Consider the following 26,944-nt stretch of genomic DNA (forward strand, 5'->3'; position numbering starts at 1 on the left):
TTTAAATCAACCAGCAGAATGCTCTTCTGCAAGACTTAAGAAAACCATCACACATTCACATCTGAGAGAGTAGAGCTAGTACATTTTGGCATTTCTGCTTTACGATTGATTTATTCATTGATTACTCAAAATAGTTGCTAATTGACACTGAATTGTGAATGTTATTGTCGCCCCATTATTGAGTCTTACAGTTGTCTCATTAGTCGGTGTGTTTGCATAAACTGCTCAGTAACGACGTAACTGTCAGTCGACGTAGTTTTCAGTCCCACTCAGGAGCTGCAGCAGCAGTTTCTATGACCACACATTTTTTTTTATTTCTCATGTCAAATTGTATTTTTTATTTTATTTTAATTTAGTAAATTCATGCTTTTTGCCATTTTTCCGGTGCTACTTCTCTAAAACCTGTCAACACATGACTAAACGATCACAACAATCAATCAGCAAGCAATTACTTAATAAATCAAATCTGACACCAGCTTGCATTAATGTAAGAACACGGAGACAAAATGCAGTCTATCTGCAGCAGACAATGACATTAAAGCTCCTTTTGAAATAGAAAAATAAATGTAGTAGTTTTTAGTAGTACTCCTTATATTCCTTATGAATGACCCGAGGACTAGATGGCGTTCTGGTGTAGGAGTGTGAGAACGTGGAGGGTTCTTGTGTTCTGTACACACACTGTTTTTCTCTGGACACGAGCACTGAAGCATGGCTTCCTATTACAGATACAGATATGAGTATTATCTACTCAGCTGAGGCTTGACACAGGAGGGAGTGCATTAATTAATTATCAGTCACTTCATTATGCGTTTTGACGGTGGGGTAAAGTTTTCAGCGGAGAAGTTTCACAGTGCAGGAGGTCAATTAATTCAGTTTTGGGCCAAAGAGAACGGGGTAGAGAACCCGGGGGAGCATGACGGGGGAAAGGAGAGAATTGATCTCTGTCACAGTGTTCATGATCTTCTGCCTGTTTGGAGCTTTGGACGACGTTGAAAGGTCAAATTCAGCCGGTGTACATTCAAGACGAGACCTGGAAGAGCAAATATATGTTTGTGTTTACACACACACACACACACACACACACACACACACACACACACACACAGGATCACACTGACGCACAGAAACACATTCCCATGCATGCACTTATCCACCCACTCGTTTGTACACACACACACAAATACACAACGCAACCTCCCACACACATATGCACACAGCATAGAAATCATATCACACACACACACACACACACACACACACGCACACACACACACACACACACACACACACACACACACACACACACACACCATGAAACATGTCACCTCCTGAGCATTTATATTAAAATCCAACCTGTGTTGTGAGTCTGCATCAGAGAGCGTTTTGAACCTTCACATTTTTTTCTGCCTGGGAGTTAAAAGGAAGCTCTGCTGGTCTTAGAAAAATAAAAGAGTGAAGTAATTTAGCATTCTGGCCTGTACGGTCATTATCTACTTTAATTATTTTTACGACGCCGTGGTGGCGTTCATGTGTGTGTGTGTGTGCATGAATGACAGAGGTTAAGGGACGTATGCCATAAATCCTTTTTATGTTTGGAGGTGGTTAAATTTGAGCCCAGTTCAGTAGTGTGAACTAAGACCTGCTTAGGGAGCGTTTTGTGTGTATCTTGTAAGAAGGAAAAAGGATTTTCTTTTGAAATTGTAGCATACTAACACATATCTGGATGGATTGGTATTTTTATTAAACTGAATTTAAAACTACATTTTCCCAGGGTTTATTTGAATGGCATTGCACTTTGTTCAATGCTTATAATAAAGAAGAGACATAATTTGTCCTAATCTGTCAAATGGTCTACTCATGCAGTGATGGGTCCCGACTGACTACTTCTGTACTATTATTCCGATTGGTCCACATTTAGCACTCTGCTGCTCGTCCCGTGTGTTGACCGAAGGGGCGACCTGATGAATCATAAGATCGTAGCTGCGTCTACGGTGTGTAGATAGATACTGAAGTCGCTTTGGATAAAAGCGTCTGCTAAATGACTGTAATGTAATGTCATCACCATTTTCTGCCTCTTGTTCGCAGTGTTTAATATCTTTATTATCATATATAAAATAATCTGAAAATGCTTTACGTGCAGTTTGGAGACAACAACCACAGCTGGAGAAAGCTTGCTAGATCCCTCGCTTTGTAAAATGTGGAAGTGTGCTACCATTAGTAAGCTAGGCTAACTAACTTCTACGTTTTGGGTGGAAAACAACAACACATTTGATCTTCCCAAATATTAAATAAATACCTAACAGTATGAAAAAAGGGGGAAAACAGTTTACATTAACTTTTGTAGTCCAAACAGTACGAAGAAAAAGGGGAAAGCGGCTTGCATTGACTTTTGTAGTTTATACGTTACGAGGAGCTACAGTCGCTAGCGCACCGCGGGTGTTGACGGCGTGTTTCCTAGCAACTCCGGTCCTCAGTTGTCAGTCAACGGCCACCGAGGGAGATGCCTCAGAGGCCTGGGGCTCAGACAGTGTTTCCACAAATATGTCCAAACACAGTTTTATCCTCTTTTGAAAAAAAAAAAAAAATACAAAAAATATGCTGCTGTATCATTGTACTTCATATTTCCTTACACAAAAAGGGCTGGCAAAGAATAACAAAATAAACAATGTCAAAATAACACCTGAAAATGTGCTGGAAGAGAGGCGGTCTGATCTACTTTTTGAGCCCCCCCCCCCCCCCCCCTCAGACATTTTGAGATTTTGTCAACACAAAACCCACGATGCTCTTTCACCGTGAGACGACGCTAGAGAGGAGAACGGAGGGCAGCAATGGGGAGTGACTGTTTCTCTGCAGTAGTCCGGACATCAGAACAGGCGAGGGTGTAGCCTGCTGCTTTGGTTGGACTTAATTCTTTTTGGCTTTATGATTTACCTCCAGCTCCCTGCAGAACAAACAACACATGCAGCTCACGTCTCCTTCACCATTCTTTCCTGCACATTTGGCATGTAGCCCTCTACTTTTCTCTATTTCCTTCTCAAAATCAGAGCACATACATACAGTTGCTGTTGGAAGCTGCTTTCTTCTCGAGCTGCATGCGTTTTAGCGCCGCATGTCGAAAAACAGTCACATTTTCTATTTATTTTCACAAGAGTGGTGTGCGGTGTATCAAGTTCCTTCACAGCTACACACTGATTGCAAACACAATCATATTTGTGAATTTAGCGACGCTGCAGACACATTTATGTTTTGTGCTTTCCATGTCTACAAATGTTAAATGTTACCCACATTCTGTTGCATCAACTGACCCGACCCTGGAAATCCTTGTGCTGAAAGAGCAGGCAGCTCAATCTGTTGTTCTTCCTCATGAGCCATTTGTTGCTGCGGATCATCCACACAAATACTCTTTATTCAGTGCACTGAATCCTCTCAGAAATAAACCAGAGCCTGTTTGTGCTGTGGATTCTTCTCTTCCCCCCCCCCCCCCCACTCTCTCTGGATAATTCGTTTTTCTACTTCAGAGTGTACCTAGTTGTTTAAGAATGGTTTAAACATGGGACGGAAGTGCACCCATCGGTATCAGCAGGGAGTCTGTAGATTTATTTCTCGGTTTTACACTCACAATGTGCTCCAACCCAAGGCTCATTTGTTGATATTTTTCTAGGATTTTGACACTGCCTCCAAAGTTTCCCCCGAGGGGCTGAGAGCTTGAGTTCCCCGTGGTGTGGTGTTTGATGGATGCAGCCTCTCTCCTTCTGTGTGATGTGTTCACTGATGCGGCGGTGATGGAGTGAGATACCCCTGCTGAAGCTGATCTAGTGAGCAGCTGGCCCGTGTTCCCCGCTCACACAGTGGCTTCGCAGTTGTTTCCCCATCACATTTTCCCTCCTCATTATGACTTGAGGGGGTTGTTTTGGTGGCTCGGCTTTAGGGAAATGGTAGGATTTACTGAGCCGTTCTCCACCCCAGGTTTGTCTTTTTGATGATACAGTACCCCGCTAGAATTTAGATTCTCGCTTAGGAAAGTGAGACGGTGCAAAGAATGAATATGTCTGTTTCCTCTGCAGCCAACATCGTCACAGCAAATCCAGATTTGACCTGTCGATGAATGCAAAATCTGAGTGTTTGGGTTTGGGTAGCAGGCTGTATTTATTTTAATATTCTGCCTGTACATCACCTTTATATACATTCTCTCAGGAATGAATATAATATAAAAACATGTCATCCTCTATATACTGAAGGCTTTGATTACTCTTGGTTTGGCCCCACAAAATTATACAAGATGTGAATGAATCAGAGTGCATGAAGTTGTGTGTAACTTTTAGAGATCCCCGATCACGTTTTTTTTTGCCTCCGATACTAATTGCCAATATGAATCATCATTGGTGATCCATGTTGACAGATGCCGATCCTTTTTGTTGTTTGATTATAGCAGCTGGTCTTCAAAGCTCCGTTTGCCACCGTCCCAAAAATCCTTTCTACCGCCGTGAAGTCAGTAAACCATCAACCAATTCTAAATGTTATCCTTTTATTGTGTTCTAGTCACCTACAGTGTTTTTTTTTCTTCATAAAAACACCCAATTAAAATGAGGAGTATGATTGTATTTTTATGGATTAGAACAAATCTTGACATTTGTAGTTTTAATGATGTATTTGTAAGCTGCTTAGAGCTCGTGTGAACAGCTCATAATTCATCTTTAACAGCTACTTATGTTGTTGTGAAAACATCTCCTCCAAAAAACAAGTTTCTCACCACCACTACATTTCACAAGATGACATGTGAACACACCATGATAACGATATAAGTTACCATCGCCCAATACTCACTGAACAGAGCCTGAACGCATCATAATGTCACTGAACTGAACCTTCGTTCTCCTCGTGTCTATTTATACACGGGTTGGTTGGTTACATTGTGACATTTACAGAGATCAGCAACCAACAGCATGAATGCAGATGTTCAGATCGCGTATTTTACTGAACATTGGCGGACAACGAACTTGATTTCACATGGGATGGTTAACTTTAAACCGTGGTTCACATGCGTGCCGAACTGTGAGGGGAGATCCGTACCGATCACGGATGGACAGTGGTCCGTTACACCACTGATGTCTTCACATAGGTGGATTGTTATTGCGTTCATAATGTCGCTCCACCGCTTGTTTCTCCTGTCGGTTGCCTCTTCAAGCGATGTCTGACCCTTTGGCTTCCCTGTTTCACAGGCGTGTAGTTGGCGGTCTTAGGCAGCAGGCTTCTTATTTTAGCCAGCAGTGCCCGTTGCATTCAAAGGATAAAATCCCTGATTGTGGATTATATCAGCTTAAGTTCAATAACCTTAACAGCTAAAATGAAACTTTTGGCTGCTGTGTGATTTATAGTGCTCTCTGAAAGCCAGTGCCTGTGCTCAGCCAAGGTCTATTTTGGAAAGAAAACAAGCGTTACTAACTCTACAACCACGAGTGAACTGGGTTTCTGTAGTTCAACAAGACCAACAGAGTCCATTTCAGGAGAACCTCACAGTTCACCTGTTGTTTTAATTTGTCTTATCTTATGTTTTTCATCTCATTTTCAGGAGCTGTTACACTTGCAGGTGTTGAAAAGCTAAAGTGATTCCATAAGTGCGTTCAATAATGGATTTAGAATTATATAATGCAATTGAACACCAACCCCTGGTGATTGTTTTTAATTGTTTGACCGGCTGCACAGTCTCTATGGAGCTGCTGTGAGCAGGCTTGTGTTGCGCAGTGAGAAATGGAGGTATCGGCTGTACACTGCGGTGGAGACGCCTCCGTAGGGATGGCTCATTTCATGCCTTACTGCCGTCTGCCTACACTATATTCTCATTTTAAGCAGAAGCAGTCCCTCTGTACCTGCTGCCATAACCTGAGCCTCTGTGTCACGTATAGTGTGCCCGTCACTGAGGGGTCATCTCTTACAGGAAGCCAACTCTAAAACAAGCAGTATGTTGGAGGAACATGTTTCCTTTTGGCTGAAGAGTTGATGTTTTTAAGGTCAAAGTGTGGTTGTAAAGTGCGATTTCTAGCTTCTAGTCGCATATAATCACAAAAATATGTTTTGCTACCAGTAATACTGGAAAATAGAGATTCCAAATGTGTTTCCAAAATGAATGGTTTGGTTCAGTGAGCATTTAATGCTTGAAAACGCATTGACTTTTATTAGATTTCAGTTGAACCTCATGGACAGTTCAGTCGATGACGGGTGGGACGGGACCCCCCCGATGGCCACCGGCTATTTCACACTCATTGTAAATTGCTATGGCATTCAGCACAATGTTGGCATTATTAATACAAACTAACTTCTGTTGAAGAAGGAGGTTCAGCACTCGTCTTCAGGGCGCTACTGTTGACCTTTAGAGACAGCTGTGTGTGTAATGACACTCACGGTTCATAAAACTGGAACTGTCATTTGCAAGGTAAAGTTTTAAAGGTGTGAACTTGGATTTGAAAGTTAAAAATGAAGACTAATGTCTGTGTGACTGCCTCCTCCTCCTGATTTTGCAGTATATATGTTGCTCTGTTAAATCCACATGGATCTGCCTCGTGGAGATTCGGCACACTGCTCTGAGAGATTCAAATGTGCCCTTTTTAGCTGGGATTTCTGACACTGTTTTAATTGGGGTAAGATCTGAAACTCTGAAAAAAGGAGCTCAAAAGAACTGAAATCAGATGGAAGGGAACTGCTGAGCCAGTTTTCTTTAGAAAAAACCCAAAGTGATCATTTGTATATCAATTACTCCGCCTGTATTACCTTGAACTCTTGAGGAAAACTTTTTCTCGCATGCCTCCACGGTGAACGAAGCATCCAAGAGAAGTCTTGATGAATGGAAGTAAATGGGGGCCGCATTTAACGACATCAAAACATCCGTTTACAGACTCCAGTCGTATGCTCACTGATCAGGTCTGTGCGAGTACTGTTTGTGAGGTTAAGTGTTTTAAATAATGAGGTTGGAGCGAAGATGCATGTGTTTGGGAAGAAGCAAGCGTGGATAAATGAAACTTGGAATACTCTGCACGAGTTGTGGTCGAGTTTTTAAAACGGATGTTTCGATATAGTTTTGATGTTGTTCATTTATTTCAAATCATCCAGAACTGTCTAAAATGTTGACCCTTCACTAAGTCCTGCCCCTCTAATGCAGACTGGCCAATCATAGCGTAGCTTCGGCCAGAAAAGGATCCGACAACTATCCCACTCTGCTCCTCAGACAGAATTTCTTAATTTTCAGGCTGGTTTTGTGGATTCGGAGCTAGTCATGGTAAAAAATCGTGTAAGAGTGAGTTACCTGTAGAGGTTGGAAGGAGATATACAAAAATAGATATATTTATATTAATAGATATACTGAAATGTTACGTTTCTATGTAAAAACCTGTGGAGCTAACATTAGAAGAGAAGATTAGCACATCATTAACTAGCATTAGCACTTGTATGCTACGCTAGCTGAAGGTATACAGAATGTAAACACATGGTGCTTTTGAATGATTGCAACAGTGAATTAAGACCTACCTGGCTTTTCAGGAACGGTGTTGTTTCCTTTATTTCATTATCTTCTGTCTCGATCGCCAGGTGACGTGGTGGTTCACTTTTACACATTGTTCTGTAGCTTTAGCTTCTATCTTTATCTTTTTAACATGTTGTCATTGCTGAATCAGTTTGACATTGTAGACATATCTTTGAAACGCATGTTATATGTTGACCCCTCTGTCTGATTCTCTCTGAAATCAAAAATGTGATAGTATTTATTCAGGGAGGGCAGTTAGTGACAGTGTGGGCTCCACGTTACCTCTGACAGCTGGGCGGTGTAGCAGTGGAGGGCGGGGCTTAGCGAAGGGTCAATTAATTTAGGTTAGTTTGTTATCAAGTCAGCTTTCATATATCAATATCATTGGAATCGTCCTCCAGTATCAGTCGGGCCTTTCTAATAGAAGACATCAAGTTAACTGAATGTATGATAAAGGGCATTGTTTAACCACAGTCTGTCAATTTCATTTGATCACACGTGACAGCGCAGTGCAGGAATGAAGATGGAGCTTCAGGCCGGATCGTCTGGCAGTAGAGTGAGGAAGATATTTAGTTTGCTTCTAAAAAAAAAAAAGAAAAGAAAGAAATGTGGAGAATCCATGATGGCACTGTGAAAAATGTAAATTTATAATGGTACAGAATGTTCATGATCATCTTCATTTGCATGTCAAGACCTGTATTTGTGCATTAGCTTCATTACCCTGGAAGGTGCACTGAGTCATCCTCCTCCTCACTGATATTTTTTACCCTCTGCGTAATCTAACTCGAACACCTGATCAACAGCTTTAGACGCGATACCTTATACACAGCGTATGATTCAGCACGCATCCGCCCAGAAAATAGGTGGATTGACTGTGAATCTGCTCTCTGTGGACAGCCTCACAAAAGAGCTGGTTGGTCACACGTTTGTTATGGTTTGACAAGTGATTTCTTTCAATGGCGGTCACCTGTAAATCTTCACTCTGTGCTGTCGATTGCAGCTCATGTGTATCAGGCAGGCTGATTGTCTCCTGGGTAAACCGAGGCCCCGTTACGTGATTGCTGTCTTTGGTGCTTGTGAATTGTTTCACCTGATGTGTTTAGAACGCTTTTTTTTTTTTAAATTGTCAACTCAGGACCATTCAGAACAGCTGGCCATTAAGAATTCATTATGGGTGGTTGCTTCGCTGTTCCCCTCTCTTCAGAGCTGATTTCACACGGTGGCTACAGTATGTCTACCTCTCAAGTATTCACTGTTGGGGAATCTATAAAATGTTTGTTATGAGACATAAAAGTAGCACTAAACTACTTTTATCACAGGGAGACATGCTGTCCATCTAACATTAATGTGCCCTCAAGTGTCATGAAACCTGTGGTACAGAACCGAGCTGTCGCTTATCTAACTGTTTTTTTTATTGATTGATCTGAATCATTAAGTAATTGGAAAATAGCCAACATTTAGTCTGTGAAATGACAAAAGAATATTGAAAACATGGTCATTGCAGTTTCCTTCAGCCCAATATCGAATAGCATTTTTTTAAGCTTTGTTTTGGTTTTACTGCTCGCACCCTTGCCGTTTTAGTCTACTTTCACTGCTTTTAGTACACACTAACCCCTAACCACAGCAGGCAGCTGTTTACTTCCCACTCTACGCTACCTGCCCAGAAACAAACGACAGACAGGCAAATATAGAACTAACTGGCAAGCATGTAGCTGCTTAAAAGCCCAATATTCCTCTAAGGCAACGATGGAAACCAAAATAGAGCAAAAAGAGTGAATGTTGGATATCCAAATTCTAATGCTGATGCATGCGTGTCCACAGGATGTGGATGTTTGCCAAATCAACTTCATACGGTAGTAATATTTCACAGATTATCTAAATTGTTGTTTCACTTCCGTTGAACTAAATAATCATTTATGGACTAATTATTTCAGTACGTCTCGGCTGTTAGACCTGCACCCATTTAGTTTATTAAACATAATTGAAACAAAATTCAAATCTGTTACATTTTGATTTCTCTGATCACATACTGAAAATAAAAGCCAAAAGCAAATGACCTTTTAGCTCCACAGATATTAGCTCCACATTAATAGACCTCTATGGACGTCTTAACAATCACTTGTTTCTAATTCACATGTATCTGTACTGGAGTTGTCGTTTTACATTTAATGATTTGTTCAGAGATTTGAATTTAAATCAGAGAGTTTGGTGCAGTGGAAAATTCCAGAAACGTACGTCTGCAGCACAGATTGCAGGCAAAGGAACTTCCTGGCTTAAGGTTTCTCCTCCACTGAAGCAAGACCGTTGGTTTTCTGTACACACACCTACAAAACCTTGTCTTGTTCTGTACCCAAAAGAAGAAAAAAAACAACTGAAATTCTTTTTTCTTCTTTTTCTTGCATGACTCTAAATGTTAAATTCCAACATTTAATTACGCCAGACCTGATTAAACCACTGCTCTCACATAATACAAGGGAACAACTGCACCATATTAGGTTGTATCAGAAAATGTGCTCCCATTCTTTGCTGAACCTTCAATCATGGATGCTGAGAGAGTCGACAAGACACAACGAGACCAGCCTCGTAATTAGGAAGCGCTCGCAAAACAATTTCACTGGTGCTGCTGAAATAATGACCTTAATGAGGTTTAAATTCCAGCAATGCCTTCCTTGGTATTTTCCTGAATATATATATATATATATATATATATATATATATATATATATATATATATATTTATAAATATGTATAGGTATTTACTGTTGAATTGTGTTTATTAAGGGATAGGCTGAATTATTGCAGTTGTACTGAGATGAAACCTCAGAATACAGAAGCTGTTTTTGGGGCTCATTATTAAGTGAAAGCTCAAGGATGGTTTTGCTGATGACAGATAATACACTTTTTTTTTGTTTCAGCCCCGATAATGCCTGATTTGAATAATTCTTCTCCTCATTTTGTTTGTTTGTGACAAGAAGAGTCTGTCTTAATGCTGATGTGCAATTCCAATTACAAATGGCAGCTACAGAGCTTTGCAGGGGGATTTATTACAGATTATCAACTGTTTATTGTCTCCTCTATCAAGTGGCTTTGCATCAGATCTTTACATCCCCCTGTACGGAATGAGTCCGTGTATTTGAGTCTTTCTTAAACCAATCCGTTATGGTTGTTTTTTTGTCGTGACCTTTTTGCCCGTAGCAGCACCGACTGTAATGAGAATGATCACTGTCCCTCTGAGAAACACACGGACGGATAAAGCCAGACAGAGGAAAGATACTTTACTAAACTCCCATCAAGCTAAATGAGGTATATTGCAATAGTCAGTAGGACATGGTGGCAATATCACAAGCCTTTTAAAACACATAAACACCACCCCCATAAAAAAGAACATGATGAGATCTAACGATCAGAGGAGGGAAAGCGAAAGCAGACAAATGTCCCTGCATCAGGTGCCAGAGAGACGGAGGTCCTCTGATGAAGCCTTTCAGAGAGGCGGCCATTATCCAGGTACACAGACACAGAGGGACACACTGTACTGCACACAACACGGGCTTAACTGGACATCTATTCTGAATGCAGACTATCCAACTCTATATTAATCATTTTGAATACAGATCATATATGTGATGCCGTAATGAAACGTCTGGATACTCAAACGAGTAGTTCTTATTTTTAGTGGAATGAATGAATGAGCAGAGATCAGGTTGAAAGATGTGTTGTGAAAAGATGAATAAGAAAAAAAACAAACCCTGTTAACATGCACAAACGCCATTATGCCAAACATAAACCCCACCACTGCCGGCATTAATACAGTATCTAAAACAGCTTTTTTTTGGAATTTGCAGAAATATTACAACTATTATGTGTAACTACATTTCTCGGGAAATAACGAGAGAAGTGGCTCAAATGAGGAAGCACAAACTCTGCAAGTAGCCTGCAGTACATTGCAAACAATTTATTGCCCTGTTCTTTTGATTCACCTAACTGCACCACTGTTGTGTGTGTGTGTGTGTGTGTGTGTGTGTGTGTGTGTGAGATGTTGCTGCTATTATGATTTAATAGACTTCTTTTGTAACCAGGACAGGTGCAACCTTGAAGCCCTACAAACTGACAAATAATGTATTTTGTAAGATTTTCCATCAGTACAGAACCACTCTGCTGGTTTGATGATACTCCACACCATTCACCCACCAATGGATTCTATAGACTGGGTCTTTAGTGTTTCATTGAAAGGGCCGTTCTTTGCAGTCCAGGTATTACATATTGATCTACAGATCATGCGTTTTGTACAGTTAACCAGAGGGATGGTTAACTGTGCAGTAACCCTCTGACATGCTTTTGTTTTTCTGTGTGTCGGCTAGCGCGACACCATCTCTCTGTAAATATGCAAATAAACCGCAGCGGCCCCCAAACGGTGAAATATTCCCCGTATGAAACCCAACAGAAGTTCAGAGAGATGAAAACCTTGTGTTGGGTATTTAATCAACAACCAGAAGTTAATTGTTGGTCCCGTGAGACTTCATCCGTTCGAGTCATTCAATTACAGAATTGTGACTGGTTATCTTCCAACATGATGCAATCCATCCATTTCCAGGTAGGCATGATCGTACTGTTAATTGTAATTAAGCTAATGATGACAAGATTAGATTCTCATTAAACGGATGCCTGGAGAAATGAAAGATAACGGCATAAACTTGACAAGTTAAGAGATGAAAAGAAGAGAACTGGCAGTTTATGGCAAAGACAGAGAGCAATTCAAATTCTGGTGTCAATTTAATGAATCATGAATTTTGCATAATCACTTAGTGATAGAAGTGTTGCCGACGAGGGGGAACATTGCTCCTCATAAACATCTCATTTACTTTGTTGTTGAAAGAATGAATAGGTCATAAACTTAAAACTTTAAATTGTTGATTGTTTATATCTGCAGTACAAAGCGTTTCAGTTTGTTGCAGTGTTGAAAGAGAGCATATTTAATATATTATGAGTCAGATTCTCTAACCCTCTGAGATTGTCGCTTTGCCACCAGCAACAAATATTTTGTGCTTTTATTAATAACCTTTGACTGGTGTTTGCAGAGAAAAACAATATAATGTACTTTCATTTAATTCTATCTCATTTAAAGTCTCCATGCCGCCACGTCTTGTCTTTAAAGCTTAATTACCTCTCATTATATGGAGCCTATGCCAGCTTTAAAAAGTGGTCATGGATATTTCTACTCACCCATACATCTTTACTTAAGTACCTTTATTTCTCACCATCATATTTTCAATTCACACATAATTTTACTCGCACAGCAAAACCCGCCCCTTCACCTTTTGCAGAGAAAGTCCTTAGAACCAGCCGTAGTAAATCTTCTCTAAGGGTCCCTGCACTACGTTGCTTTAAATCACCAACCCGCCCATCAACATGTTTCTATAAATAGCCTGCAGGGTTTTTATAACGGAGCCTTTACACTGATGGCAGGATGCCATAACTCCATGACACGCCCGCACAGCTCCCTTACAATAAGTTACAAGAAATGCCTCTTGCTAATTCCTTCACTGCCTCCGGCCTTTTCCTTTGGAAGCTGTTGTTTTCATACAACATTCAGATTTATCAGTCTGGTTGGATGACATTCCCACCATCTTCTCTAGTAAAAATGTCTTTCTAGAATATATTATTGATAATGCTATTGAAGGTGTTACACAAGTGATATAGATAATTCAATTTGTTTTTAAAACCAAAATGTTAATGGTGTAATCTTTTCTATATTTGTATGCTAAGTTGTGAACAACAGGTATCTTTATTTCTCTGACATAGATTTACACTTGAAAGATTTTATTGCTTTTCATGTATTCCTTTTCAGAGTGCGTGAAAAACGTAAACATTTGGGTTTGCTATGATTATACTCAATCTCCTGGAGCAATCATGATGCAGACATGTGTTCAATAGAATGAGTGGTTTGCCTCGGGCAACATTTGATTGTATTGTTTCTTTTCAATTGATTGAAGGAGGGGGGGTAGATCAAAAGGCACCATATATATGGAAAAAAAACCAACATATCCACTGCAGAGTGTTTATTCTTCAAAACGCAGGAGGCATAAAAAAAACCGCTTATTTAACACCTACTTAATCATAAAAAAGCATATGAAAATCATTGTATTTGTGCTTAAGTGTGGGGTTTTCTCTGAGACGGACAAAAGATTGCTTACGGAAAATAAACTGAACATTATCATTAGCCCTCATGGACGTTTTTTTTTTTTTATTTTGTTGTTTGCCATGTTTTTCTTGTGGAGCCAAATGGGCTACAACTGCCTTTACTAGTTCAACCCTGTGTTGCATAATGACAACAAATTATCCTTGAATCCTGGAAAATCTGGTACTGTAGTCGTGTTAGTGGTGGAAAAGTAGTTGCAAACATCTATGTTTACCCTGTAGGCAAATCTGAATCAGTTGTGTCCACCGTTTGCTGTGTGAATCTACTTTACATAGTGACTGCGGCAGAAAGCAAGACCCCAGCCTGACACTCCGTGCCCACACACATTGCTGCCGTGTAGGAGGAGGAATGTATGACAAGTCCAGGATGTATAGTGCTCGACTCAAGCTGACTTGGTACTCCTGTGTTTTTCAAAAGCCACATAATTCCCACAGAAAGGTAGTTTTCATGCTCAAGACCCGCCATTGCGCAGCTCACAGTCAACGGTGGCGTTTCCCGTTGCATTGTGATGCGTGAATAATATCCTCCTCTCACCGACTGCGAGAGCTACAACAGCAACTAGATGGATGAAGAGGTGCCTCTTTGTGCTGCATCTATTTGACTCCCCAGAGCTACAAGCAGGAGCCTTCTCCAGCTAATGATCCTTCACAAATTAAAAAGCTGCAGCCCTGAAACCAAAGTCATCCCCTGCCATCCATCACAAGAACTAATCCTGTTTTCCCTGTCCTCGCACCCTAATAACACCCAAACAGCATGAGTGTGATTGGTGTGAGGGGGCAAATAGATCGAAAGACCAATTGATCACTAAAAGGAACAGCCTCTCTAGAAGTTTGGGACTGATTGAGCATCTGGTTTGTGTACAAAGAAGTCTATATACTGTATAGATACCAGGGATTATGTGCATAATTGTCTCTTTAACTGCCCTGGTGACGCCCGTAAATCCATGTAGATTTGAAGCGGTGTCCCTGACGTACCTCATTAAGACCTCGCGCCTCTCTTTTCCGTCCCTCACAGTGTCAGAGGGAAATTATTTTGTCCTCAAATTAGAGACCGTGTTCAGACGGACAAATGGCAGCACATGGCTTCGGCTCTGCTGTCGCCCACAGATTTGGCCCTAAGAGCATTTATCATGGGTGGACGGACTCGTTTGCCTTCCTGTATGCTATTGGTCATGGAGGCTTGGGAGTAATAGGTGGAAAGCCAAGTCCTCTTCCACCGCCATGTACCAGCGCCTCTCACTGGCACCCAGACCCAACGTAATCTCTCACACGAGTGAATTTAAATTAAACTGAAAGACTCAGGTGTCAGAAATGTATTAGCTCGCCTTCTGCAACCACTAGTCGGAACTACTTAGAGACACTCGATGTGTTTTCTTGCCCTTTGGCAGAAATATTATATTATACACGGGGATAAAGTTTGCTTCACATTAGATAAATCAGCTTTCTCAGACGCCTCGGAAACGAGAACAAAATGACAGCCATCATTTATTGATGTTCAATCTGTTGTGCAATCTGATGAATATATTTTTGTTTGAATGTGGTGGCTTGAGTCATCTTAAAATGAAAGCGACTGAATGTGACATCCATGAGAATGGAGGAGAAAAGAAAAAGAAAAAAATCAAATTTCACAGAACACAGACTTCACAAGTCTCCGTCGAGACCTAATCTGGAGGCTCGCCTCTGCTGACAGGAGCAGATCTGGACTAGGATAGATAAATAGCTTGTTTGTCTACACTAACAGAATGATTTGTGGCTCAGTAGTTGCTCTATGATGGAATACACACTGTGTGTGTGTGTGTGTGTGTGTGTGTGTGTGTGTGTGCTTCCATGTCATTAGGATTTACCAGCAGCACTATATTCATTACTTCACTAGTCTCATGTTTCCCAAGTCTAAGTTGAGTCATACGCTGTTAGTGTGCTCTACAGCTCGGTGAGGTGTATATTATTCTGTTTGCAGTACTCAAAGTTGATCTGCCAGCTGCAACCTTGGTGTGTGTGGAGAGATGTTGTTGTGAAACAAAAAGTGAATTATTATCCAATCTATGTTGCATGTGTTTTTAAGTGTAAATACAAAAGTGCACACCACTTTATTTGACACACCTAAACAATCTCAATGCCGTTTTTTTCCCCATGCGATTAATTCAGACGTCTATATATTTTTTCAAAGTGTTGTTTTTGTTTGGCGCAAGGCAACCGCGAATATAGGCATCAACCAATCACATTGTGTCTACAATATATTGTACAACAGGGAGGCCCATTGGTCAAAAAAATCAATCAAGACTACCTTGACAAACGGCACAGACCAGATCCGCTCCTTCCTTTCACAATAAAAGCCCTAGACATGCCTCTTAGACTGCGTAACTGTTAACCAGAGGGAACTCAAATTCACTGATAGCATTTCACTTAAAGGAAGCTCTATAAAATATCTTACAGTAGCTTATAGGCTATACAACAGTTTACCTCAGACAGACTGCCTGACGCTGCTCTGGGTCAATAGGGCTTTTGCACATCTATTCAAAAACTTTATTGAAAATAGTGTTGCGACTGCCGCAAATTTGCATCGCTGCTGGTATGAATAGTTTTGATGTGAAGTAGTTCACATTTCCATGTCATATTTTCATCACGTCCCCTCTAAAGGCCTTAATCCAATCCAGTACAACAGCTCTTCATCTGTCTTCCTCTACCAGACAGCAGGTTTTGTTGCGGTGGATAAGGGATGAGGACAAGGAGTGTTCATTCAACTGCATTTATTACTGAGGTTGTAGAAAGTGGGGGTGTTAAAGTGGGCCGCATAAGGTTGAAATGTGTTTCTGAAGTAAATGGGGTGGGCAAATGTAAAAATCAATACAAAGCAGTCCAATTCAACACCACTGCAAACCACAGCTTCAATAGTAAACATATGCTTAAACGAATACCTATCTGACAGAGCCAATTATAATAATAATAATAGTTTTAGAGCACTTTTCAAGCAATAACAATGTTCACACACATACAAATACATGAATACAGAAGTTGAACACAACTGAACATTATTATCTTTGTAAAAGCAGAATCTGCGGCTCAGCTGTTGTGCTGGATTGCATTAGATCTCGCAGGTGTAAAGAATCTTTTCTATCCACTAACACTGTTTCTGTCACAATAGCACACTTCCACAATACTGTATATCTGGATAAATAAACATTGCCACCTGCTGCCAGCCTCCAATAATTGAATCAGGGCACAAAAAAACCCTCTTTGAAATGCTGTGCCACTGCATTCACTGGCATTTATTTTTTTCTGTCACAACCAAATAAATCACAAATTGACTGTGAGAAAATGTCAAGCGTAGAAGCTTCCGGAGCACAAATCCCTTTTAATGCGCGTCTTTAGATATATCAACAAGCGTTTAGCGTCATAGCTTAAGGATCTATCATTTCACAGATATGCAAAGGCAATGCAGCTGTTTGAATTTTAAAAGTCTCCCTTTTTTTGTTGAAGAAGTTCTTGAAGACCGGAGTACCTGAGGGGTGAAGGCTGTGTCGGTAGCGAACGCTTGGTGGAGGTGCGTTGCAGATAGCTCTGAGGCACACAGGAGAGCTTGTTAAGGAGGCAGCTGTAGAGAATAATGGAAGCTTCTCACGTCACTGTCTGCTAATGACAAAAAAAAAAAATGACAAAAAAACCCAAAACAAATCTGCTCTGAGAATAGCACTGCACACAACCCAATGGGCCCTGGTACAAGATGTAAGCCTCCACTCCTAAACACTGCTGAAATGAAAAGTTGGTCCTCACAGTTTCAGTTCAAATAGCCGAACAGATCGGTTCTGTGCACATTGCCCGGAGACTTGAAATCTGAAAGGCTGTAAAGACGACGAGGTAATAACTGAGCAACAGTACAGCAACAGAGGTCAGAACATTGTTGTTTATCTCTCCAGAACAATGGTGGCCTCTGTGGTGTGTCATTTATATCTCCAAAGCAAGTTACAGAAACTCTTCAATTAAATAGAAATCTGTACTGTATAACATGTTCCATATGTATAAGCCTTGCTTCTGTCCTGCTTGGTTAAAACCATCAGATGGAGTTAATCCTGGGGGAATAAGGGAAGTAGGGCTCAGCAGGGTGTTTCTGTGGATTAATGTCACAGGTTGTAGCTGAGTGAATGTTTACTTGCCCAGTTTAATTGAATTCCTCATGCTTCATACACAGCCGTTACAGGCCGAAGATAGCCCGAACATGTTAACTCAAGCCTTCAGCCCCGTGACACTTTATTGCCGCACCAAACGATCAGATGGAAGAGGGAAATTTTCTGGCAATCAGCAAAAATACAGACCTTAATGCCATTGATTCCGGAGCTGACCGTTTATTTTGTCTCAGGCTTTGCTGTCAGATATTTAGAAGGAAGGTAATTGGTTTCAGTGTGTTGTTCACATGTCCCTGCCACAGCACACGCACATTAAAAGATTTATTGAACCAAATAGAAAGATAATATCAAATATATTAAAAAGTACCATCAGGAGTGTGTACAAATCATGGATAAACGGGCAAGGCAGGTTTATTTGTGTAGCAGTTTTAAAAGCATAGAAGAAGAATATTTGAAAAGACAATGAAAAGGGAAAAAAATAAAAAATAAAAATAAATATATATATATATATATATATATATATATATATATATATATATATATATATATATATATATATATATATATGGGAAGATAACAAAACGAGATCGTATGGAATAAAACCAGACAGGAAATTATGAACAATAATAAAAGTTACGCTAGAGTTTGAGTGCAGTAATAAATAAACACAAATTGAATACAGGAAATAAGCGTTTTTCTTTTATATTTTAAATTAGGGCTGGGCAATGTGGCCAAAAGCTTCTGTCAAGATAAGTTATTAAAAGATTTTTAATGTATTCTAATAATTCAATAAATAAATCTATATGAAATAACCACGTGGTTTTGTACACTCTTGTGTGAATTAAATACTACTACTACAAATTAAAAGTAGAGTATTTTAATTAAGAGCCAGTAGAATTCTGATTGCATTACAGTTCAATGGACAGTGAGGAAGTAATAACTCATAATCGTTGAGATTAAAATGGCAAATGCACAAGAATAATCCACAAATTTGCAAGGATATAGTCATAAAAGCAGTTTGGCTCTGTCATTATTTTCTTCTTTTTTTTTACCTATGGCCCTAATACGCCGTTGTACTTCGCAGTCTGTATTCAAGGAGAGTATTAAGTTAACGAAGTCTTCCTCCGTCTTGTCTTTATTTAACTGAGGGAAACGTAGTCTCGTCCAGTTGTTTACTTTCTAACACTGACGCTGTGGGAAAGGTTTTGCAATTTGCAAAAGACATAAGCACGAGTCTAACCCACTCAAAACAACAAACCAAATACCAGGGGAGGGAGAGAGTGACTGACTGCCTCCGCCAGCTTATAAAGCCGAGGAACCAGCCAGCACAGGTGTCAGCCATCCCTCTGATGGACTTCCTGCTAATCTCCCCGCGGGAGAAGACAGCAGACAGGCGCCGGCAGCACTACAGGGCCTCCTCCTCCTCCTCCTCTGTTTTTAATTTTCCAGACGTCTTCCCAAAAACGATCAAAACAATCAAGCTCCATCTAGTACTATATTAATTGGTCCGGAAGCAATTTATAGCCGCTGTAATTAATGGCCGTGGGAGTGAATCGGAGGCAAGCTTGTGGTCTCAATGCAAACTTTACGCCCAGGCATAAATGAGCAGAGGGAGTAATTCTTTATTGACGAGAGCTGTCCGGGGCCTCCATTCGACTGTCATTGCTAATCCAGTTAGCGTACTTTGTACAGCGGTGCAAAGTCCGGGCAAACAGGGAGGATGTTATACTGTAGAGCTGCCTAAACACTCTAGTCTATTTAACAATATCAGCATTCCTCTAGAACATCTCATATTGACTATAGGGATCAGACTACTTATCTGAGATGATGAGCAGTGATGAAAGATCTAATGGATTCCATCAATCAACATCACAACAAACACTTGGATTCATTTGCTAAGATTTATAGGTGGGAAGAGCTTTTTATGGACGAAGAATTGAAGAGCTATGTAAAGGACTCTTTTTATTTTGAATCAAGGTTCACTTTATATCTATTTCTGATATATCTATCCTCAGATTCTTGAGCAAGACACTTAACCCCAAAAATTGCTCCCGTAGCTGCATCTACGGTGTGTAGATAGATACTGAACTGTAAGTATCTTTGGATAAAAGCGTCTGCTAAATGACTGTAATGTAAAGTCATTATTGTAAGTGATATTATTGTAAGCATCATATTGTAATCAGTGGGTTGACCTGTAGTGGGCCATGTTGCAGTGTGGTTTCATCTTGATACTTGTAATCATGTAGGAGAGCTGGTCATCATTGTAAAAGCCCTGACAGGTTAAGTGAAGCATAGGGGCCTTGATTGAGTCTGCCTGGGTGCTGGTTGTCAGTGGACATTAACTTTTATCATTCACAAGGCAAAAAATATATAACACTTATGGGTTTCAATTTTATATTCCAGCCTAGCCACTAGGGATCCAGGTCTGTCCTCAGACGGGCTGTGAGCCAGCGCTCACATATGTTGTTTCTATGACCTTGATTACTGCCAAGATCACTGTCATACAGAAACTCTTATCTGTGATGCCATTGAGTGGGCCTTTCTGATATGCTTCTTTCAAGAGAGTAGAAGAACTTGTGAACACTGTGGTTGTATACTACACTAGCCACTGACGTTGTAATTTCCTGCAGGCTGCAGGCTTCGGTTCAGAGCTACCGATGCTAAATGGAAACAGTATTGATTTGGGAATTCCATGTCAGCAAATTCAGCCTGGAGCCATTATTATCTGGAGAAAAGTGTTCATTGTCACAAGTCAAAGATCGTCACAAGTAACAGTAGCCCTTAATTCAATTTTAAGTTGGACGTTTTATTTAAGTTCCTTCCTCAGTGATCAGAGAGCTGAAGTACTTCCGAGCAAATAACCAGTTTTTTTGTTGTTGTTTTTTTACACCATCTTCAAGGTGGAGTAGTGGGTCATTCCTCAGACTTCAAGGTTTGTCTCCTAATGACATCGCAGATTAGAGCCTCAGCCAACGTTCTCTATTTTTGGCACAGATCATATTTGACTTTGACAAATCTGGACTGAGTTGTCCAAAATCATATAAAATATGTTCTTCTGTGGACAAGGTGCTTGAGCAATGTTCCCCGACACCAAGACAAATCTGTGAAATCAGTTTTATATATTTCTCAAAAGTTCCCTGTTTGAAGAGTCAAGGGCTCTGCAGTCTGCGAGGGCACGGACGTTGTGTGAATGCCATTTTAGATAATATTTTCATCTCACGAGTGTTGTTTTCAAACTGCTGGATGGGAGAGAAGTCACCTTTCATTCCCTTAACTGTACTTACAGCTAATTGCTGTCTTAGATGGACAAAAATTAATTTTTGAAAGGTCCTTTGAAGTACCCAGTGAAGCTTTTCTGCCTTTTATACTCTGTATGATTACTTTGGCAGCTGTATGAAGTCCTCTGCTGGTGCCTGATGAATAACTTTCAGCATGGAATTAGACAGTAAATCACACAGGGGAGGGGTTCTGACATACAAAATTCATAGACCATGCTTTTTGTGAAGCAAAACCAGCGTACAGCTAACCACGGCTGTGAAACAATCAGCTATAGCATCTGCCCTTTGCTTTTATGATACCCGATTTATCAAGGATTCTCATGTGTTAGGGGGTCAATACTGAAATATTGAACTTCCTCATTATTCGTTGCTCAATTTCCTACTTGCCACAAGAGAAACCAGCTGCAATCTACATTCAGTGAAGTCCCAGATTCTGATTAATGGCATTTAAAGATCTGCTTCCATGAAGTGAAAGTGAAGAAGTTGATGAATAGCAGCAGATACTATGCTGGTATTAAAATGTGTTATGGTTGTCCTTTTGGCTCACTTGGCAAAGACTGATTTTGAATGGATGTTGCTTTTTTACTTCAGAAATCTAAATTTGTCTAACTGTAATATAAGGTGTCCAAGTTCTAATTTTGTGATACTAAGGTCTGGACAGGGGAAAGGAAACCCCAGATTCACTCTCGTTGTGGAATGAGCATTGTTCGCTTTGCTACATTTGTGTTTCTGGCACTGGTTCTGCCTTTTTCGTAGCTTCCTCTTGGATGCGTGCTTGTGATGTTGTTGCTGCATTTTTATGAAGGTTGACGCCTAGAAACATCCTGAATGTAACAAAATAAGAAGACCCAGGCAGAGGGCAGGGTCTCTACAGACACTGCCACACACTTGTAGCGCGTCATAAGTAATGGATTAGAGAGGGATTATATTTGTATGAGTCGATGCATTGTTTTTTTAGGAAAATCCTACTCATTCTGCTATTTATGATATTTGTGAAAAGAGTTTGTGAAAGTAATAGACCCTTTTCTGTTAGTAAACATTTTTGGGGGCAAAGCGTAGGTGGACGCAGAATAATTCTCGTCTTGTTGGATTGTTTTTTTTATAATGACTGAAGAAAATACAAGTTTCTCTCAATATGTACAGCCACTCACTCTCTGGGACCGTGAATGTTACTCGAGAAAGTTAACATTAACCAATGGAACCATATAAACCAACCCCTATACACTGCTTGTGGACTACTTTGCTGGGAGAAGAGCAGATGTTAGCTCCTGGAGAGGACGGCTGGCTAGTTAGCCAGTTAGCTTGTCCATCTCCAGAGCCTCCTACTTAGCTCGCTAATCTCCGGAGGTCCCGCCTGCTCTCCTCCCGGCAAAGTAGTCCCCTACTGGGGAGTGAGGCAGGGGGACTGTAGTGCCAGCGCTGCCGTTGGCCACCAGAATATTCTTTCTGGCGGTCTTTGTAACGTAAGCATGAAAGCATGGTATAATTATAAGGTAGCTAGCTATGTAGCCAGCTGCTAAATTAGATAAATGTAACAACTTAATGCTTCATTCAAACACTCGTAGCAGTATAGGAAAAGACATTGCTATCGCCAGATAAGTGACATTTTGGTTCGGATTATTTTCTATAACCAGTGAAGGCATGGCAGAATTAGCAAGCTACCTAAGTGGTCAGCCGTCCGCTAGTTAGCTAGCTAATTCATGCTTTGAGGCTACGCTGGTTACAGAAAATGACCCCAACAGCAAGCCATCGCTTCATCTCTCTGTGCCCAGCCTATTAGCATCATTTCTCTCCATCGCTCTAATGGTTCTGAGCTCACCGCTCACGTGTAGCAGCCATGACGATTTAGGAGGTCAGCAGAAGGCTAAGCTAAACCTAAAGCAATTGAGTGCAATCTATTTGCATGTACAGTCACATTTTGGCTCAAATATGAAGCTGCAAGTCTCAATCAAAAACATTTTTGTCTTTGACAAAAAAGTCTAAATTCAAGGTCAATGTACTGAATTTATTGAGCATTCAACCAGAACTAAAACGTTCAGTTAATAGTATCAATCAATTGAACGTTTTTAAGCAAAACGCTCACTGTTTCCAGCCTCATATACTACATATTTGGTAGTTCTAAACCTTTTAGTAGACATGAAGTTTGCTCAGTTTAAAGTGAATGAAAGCGATTAAAAGCACTGGAAAGAAGCCAATAAGTGGACCTTGAGTTAAGAGGTTTTCTTTGTCAAAATAGGTCCAAAGTCAAGAATGAACTTCAATGCTCACAGTCTTTATTTAGCATTTGTCACCTTTGGGTGATTTGAGATGAATACTTGGATGAACCTTGAAGCTTAACATTGAGGAGTTTGGGGTCCAGGGTTTAAAACATTTTGAAATGAATCCCAGCACTGCTCTGTCCCTTCATTTTAATGAGTTTATTTGCGTACTTGTTCATCATTATCTCAGTCGGGCTTATTGATGTGAAATCTGTCGTTACAATAATGTCAGCTCAGCACATTGAATCTTGGCTCCTTCCTCGCTGTTTTGATTTTGGAGCTACATGAAAGGCCCTCTCTACATGTGGTGAGACAAACTAGGAAAGACTGTGAGTTGGGAGACAGTTGGATATCGTCTTTGTAACTTGATGTGTCCTTGCGCAGGACAGCTGTGGGGACACTGTTCTGCTCTTGAACTCTGACAATTCTGTGAAGGAGGCCAAGCAAGAACTCGGAAAATAGTCATCAACACTCAACATTTGGATGTCTGAGTGGTTGCTGGGTTGCACTCGACCAAACAGGAATTTGAGGAGCAGAGGGACGGTTTGAAACCTTTATTCCTCCAGACTCCGTATTTAAATGACCTTTCAGCATTATGAAAATGACATTCTTGTAGCCACCCGTAACATGTCCGCCGTCACATCCAGCAGACTAACTCTGACATTCTCCACACAGTCGGAATACAAAACCGCTGATGAGAAAGAGCACTTAGTCTCTAAAGATATTAGTAATCTTGACACGTGTGAATGCAGCTTCGGCTTCTTCTCACTGTAGAGTGAAAGAAAGTGTTTTCGGGCACACAGAGAAGCCATGATGTACTGAATCGCTGATTTCTTACAGCAGCACATTACCCAGTACACCAAACTTAAAGCATCTGGAAAACCTCCACAGTGTATTGATTGAGTATATAGGGGCTTGCACTTGGCTCAGAGTGTTTGACCACTCTCCCTTTTGCTGTAGTTGATGTAGAAAGATTACTCATTTTTACCTAGAGACCAGCAAATATGTAGGATACTCAGTGCTCAATTTAATGTCAGCATAGTGAAAAGCTTTTGAATGAATTTACTTCCACTTAAACATAGAGAACTACTCAATGACTCGGCAGACTTTGCCTGAAAGGAGCTTGTTTGAAGCCGCATATTCTTTGAGCCGCTCCGTGTCTGAACTTCTGTAGTTTTGATGTGTCTTCGCTAAACCCGACATTGTCTAAATTACTTTTCTCTCTTTTACATATTCGCTTAGGGAGAGGTCGCTGTGGTTTCTTTAAAACATAATTTTTTCTCTTCATTTTGTCAACTCAAACATCAGCTTTTACATTTGGTTGCCTTTGTGTTTTGCATAGCAGTGGCTAAATGCCCAGCGGAAGGAAGCATACTGCAGCTTTGGCATAAGGTTTGTGTTTTCTGAGCTTGTGCTTGAAGATACTCGACTGCCAAGAAGAAGTTAGTGTATGTTTTCTGTCTCGTGTGTCTCTCTGTGTGCTTGTTTCTTAAATAGTAAACACATTTTAATGACATTTGGTGGACAATTACAGTAGGACATCACCAAAGGAGCAAGTGATACGTTTTTTTTTGTGCATATCCAGGTGGTCAGATATTGCATTTTTTTTTTACATTTTCATTACTTCCTTATAAACCACTGACCTTACTTTTTCAATGAAAAATATGTTGCTTGTATCCCTTGTTTGTTACATTGTACACAAAGACAGAACATTGTGCAGCCTTGGCAGTGCAGTGCTGTTTGGCATTCATTAAATAAATGCATGTAAAGCCTGTCAAAAAAAAAACAAAGTGGCAAGTGTAAACAAATGTATGCATTTGTAAGTATGTCGTTAGTATAAGGTATGACCTTTCCTTCATATAAAATCCTTTTCTCGCTAGCATGAATTAAGTGAGGGTGTGAGGGCTGTGTTAGCATTTAGTGCAGACACACAATGACAAGCCCATTGGTAATGTTAGAGCTGTTAAAGCTGCTCCAATCAATACTTTTACATTAACAATGGATGAAAACACTATGTGTAATACACGTGAAAGGGGTCGTTTGTGAGGCTCGACCCGCGTTCCCCCTCAGCTCTCTGGAGTGCTTTAGTCGTTCAGCGCAATGTTTTTGGTTGTATGGGCAGCAACACTGCTGTTTTCATTCACCCTCACTGCTCTTATCCACCTGGCAGCCATTTTTTCGAGGTGAAAAAGCTCCAAAAACCTCACTGTACGTTATCCGCCCAGCATCAAACAGCAGGCAGACAAAATGAGTGACCAGCTCACAGAGCAGTATTTAGTCTACAAGCCATCAGTTTGTGTTTCTCTAAGGAGTTGGTGAAGACCAGAACGAAGCTAAAAGGAGAGTCAATATTGGACAGAAACACGACTCCATAGGAATGCTAATGTTGCCTCACTGCCACTGGATATGTCAATGGGAACTTAGGGCTGTGCAATTAATCAAATTCAATTACGATTTTGGGCTTTCAAGGATTATGAAATTAAGATAATTGACATAAAACGAGTATTGTGCCATATTCCGTTTCGCAGTCGACGCTCTCGTTTTGTCTTGTTGTGTTATAAATCCAGCGCACCTATACATTTTATAATGTTTACATACATAATAATATATTCACTTTTGGATTGCAATGCAGTGCACATCAATAACTCTGAAAGTTCACTGTGTTTATAAACTTTATTGAGACCCAATGGGGCTTAAACCCTGCAATAACTGATTGATTTGTCCACTTGGGGGCAGCAGAAACAAGTTGTGAACACAACACTGACATATCATCAACTTTTACGTTGCCTTGCCAAACTTTATAGCAAACAGTTACTTATTTACAAATCCAGCTGGTGCAGAGCAACATAATCATTCAAGTTTGTGTCCGACTGATGAATGTAACTCCAATATTCACCCTCCCTCTGTCTGTTTTTTTTGCTTCTTCCTACATAATTGATTTATTAAGGGAGAGGGAAAGATGCGCAGAATGTAAGCTCAGGTGATGTATGTAAGAGGGTAGAGATGTGGGTGGGTAAAGAAAGCTGAGAAACGGGAGGTTAACCAGCTATATTTAGAATAGTCCTGACAGGGGATTAAAGATGTTGCTGAGATCTTTGCTTCGCTAATTTAAAACTTATTTACTTCATTTTAAATGAATGCAGCACTGAGCAAATCAATTTTGGTCGAGACAGATACTTATCAGGATGCACTGAAATAACCTCAGGCCTGCATTCTGCGAATATACACCTCTGCCCATGAGTTGAAATGTATGCAGGAGAAGGCATCAATTATTGATGCTGTTACAAAACACATGATAGGGGGGCTGCAGCAAGATAGAAGATGATGTGTGCTGCAAACTTAAGGGATCAGCTACGGTTGTATTGACGAGAAGTTGAGGTGTTTTTTTTTTTTATCCTTTTCAATGGTTTTAAAGAGGTTATTGAGAGTATACAGTAGATGAATGCCTGCTTTGACTCTCCAGAGGGACTTATATCGTTGTATTATGTGTAATCGTTAAAGGAAGTTCAAGAGGGATGATGTTAGCCTAAAGATTATAAATGTTTGGCTCCAAGAAGATTGCCAGGTTTGAAACTTGTC

The 26,944-nt window shown here is 40.4% G+C and overlaps 1 protein-coding gene across 2 annotated transcripts in view; it reads left to right on the plus strand.

The window, feature by feature from the left end:
- asic1c (acid-sensing (proton-gated) ion channel 1c) overlaps nt 1-26,944 on the plus strand; it is an 84,798-nt gene that overhangs the window by 30,117 nt on the left and 27,737 nt on the right. The gene's annotated exons all lie outside the window — the stretch shown is intronic.

Source organism: Cebidichthys violaceus, unplaced genomic scaffold (genome assembly GCF_023349555.1).
Source record: "Cebidichthys violaceus isolate CVI_PGR_0920_01 unplaced genomic scaffold, fCebVio1.0.p SCAF_8, whole genome shotgun sequence".
In the NCBI taxonomy this organism is placed as follows: Eukaryota; Metazoa; Chordata; class Actinopteri; order Perciformes; family Stichaeidae; genus Cebidichthys; species Cebidichthys violaceus.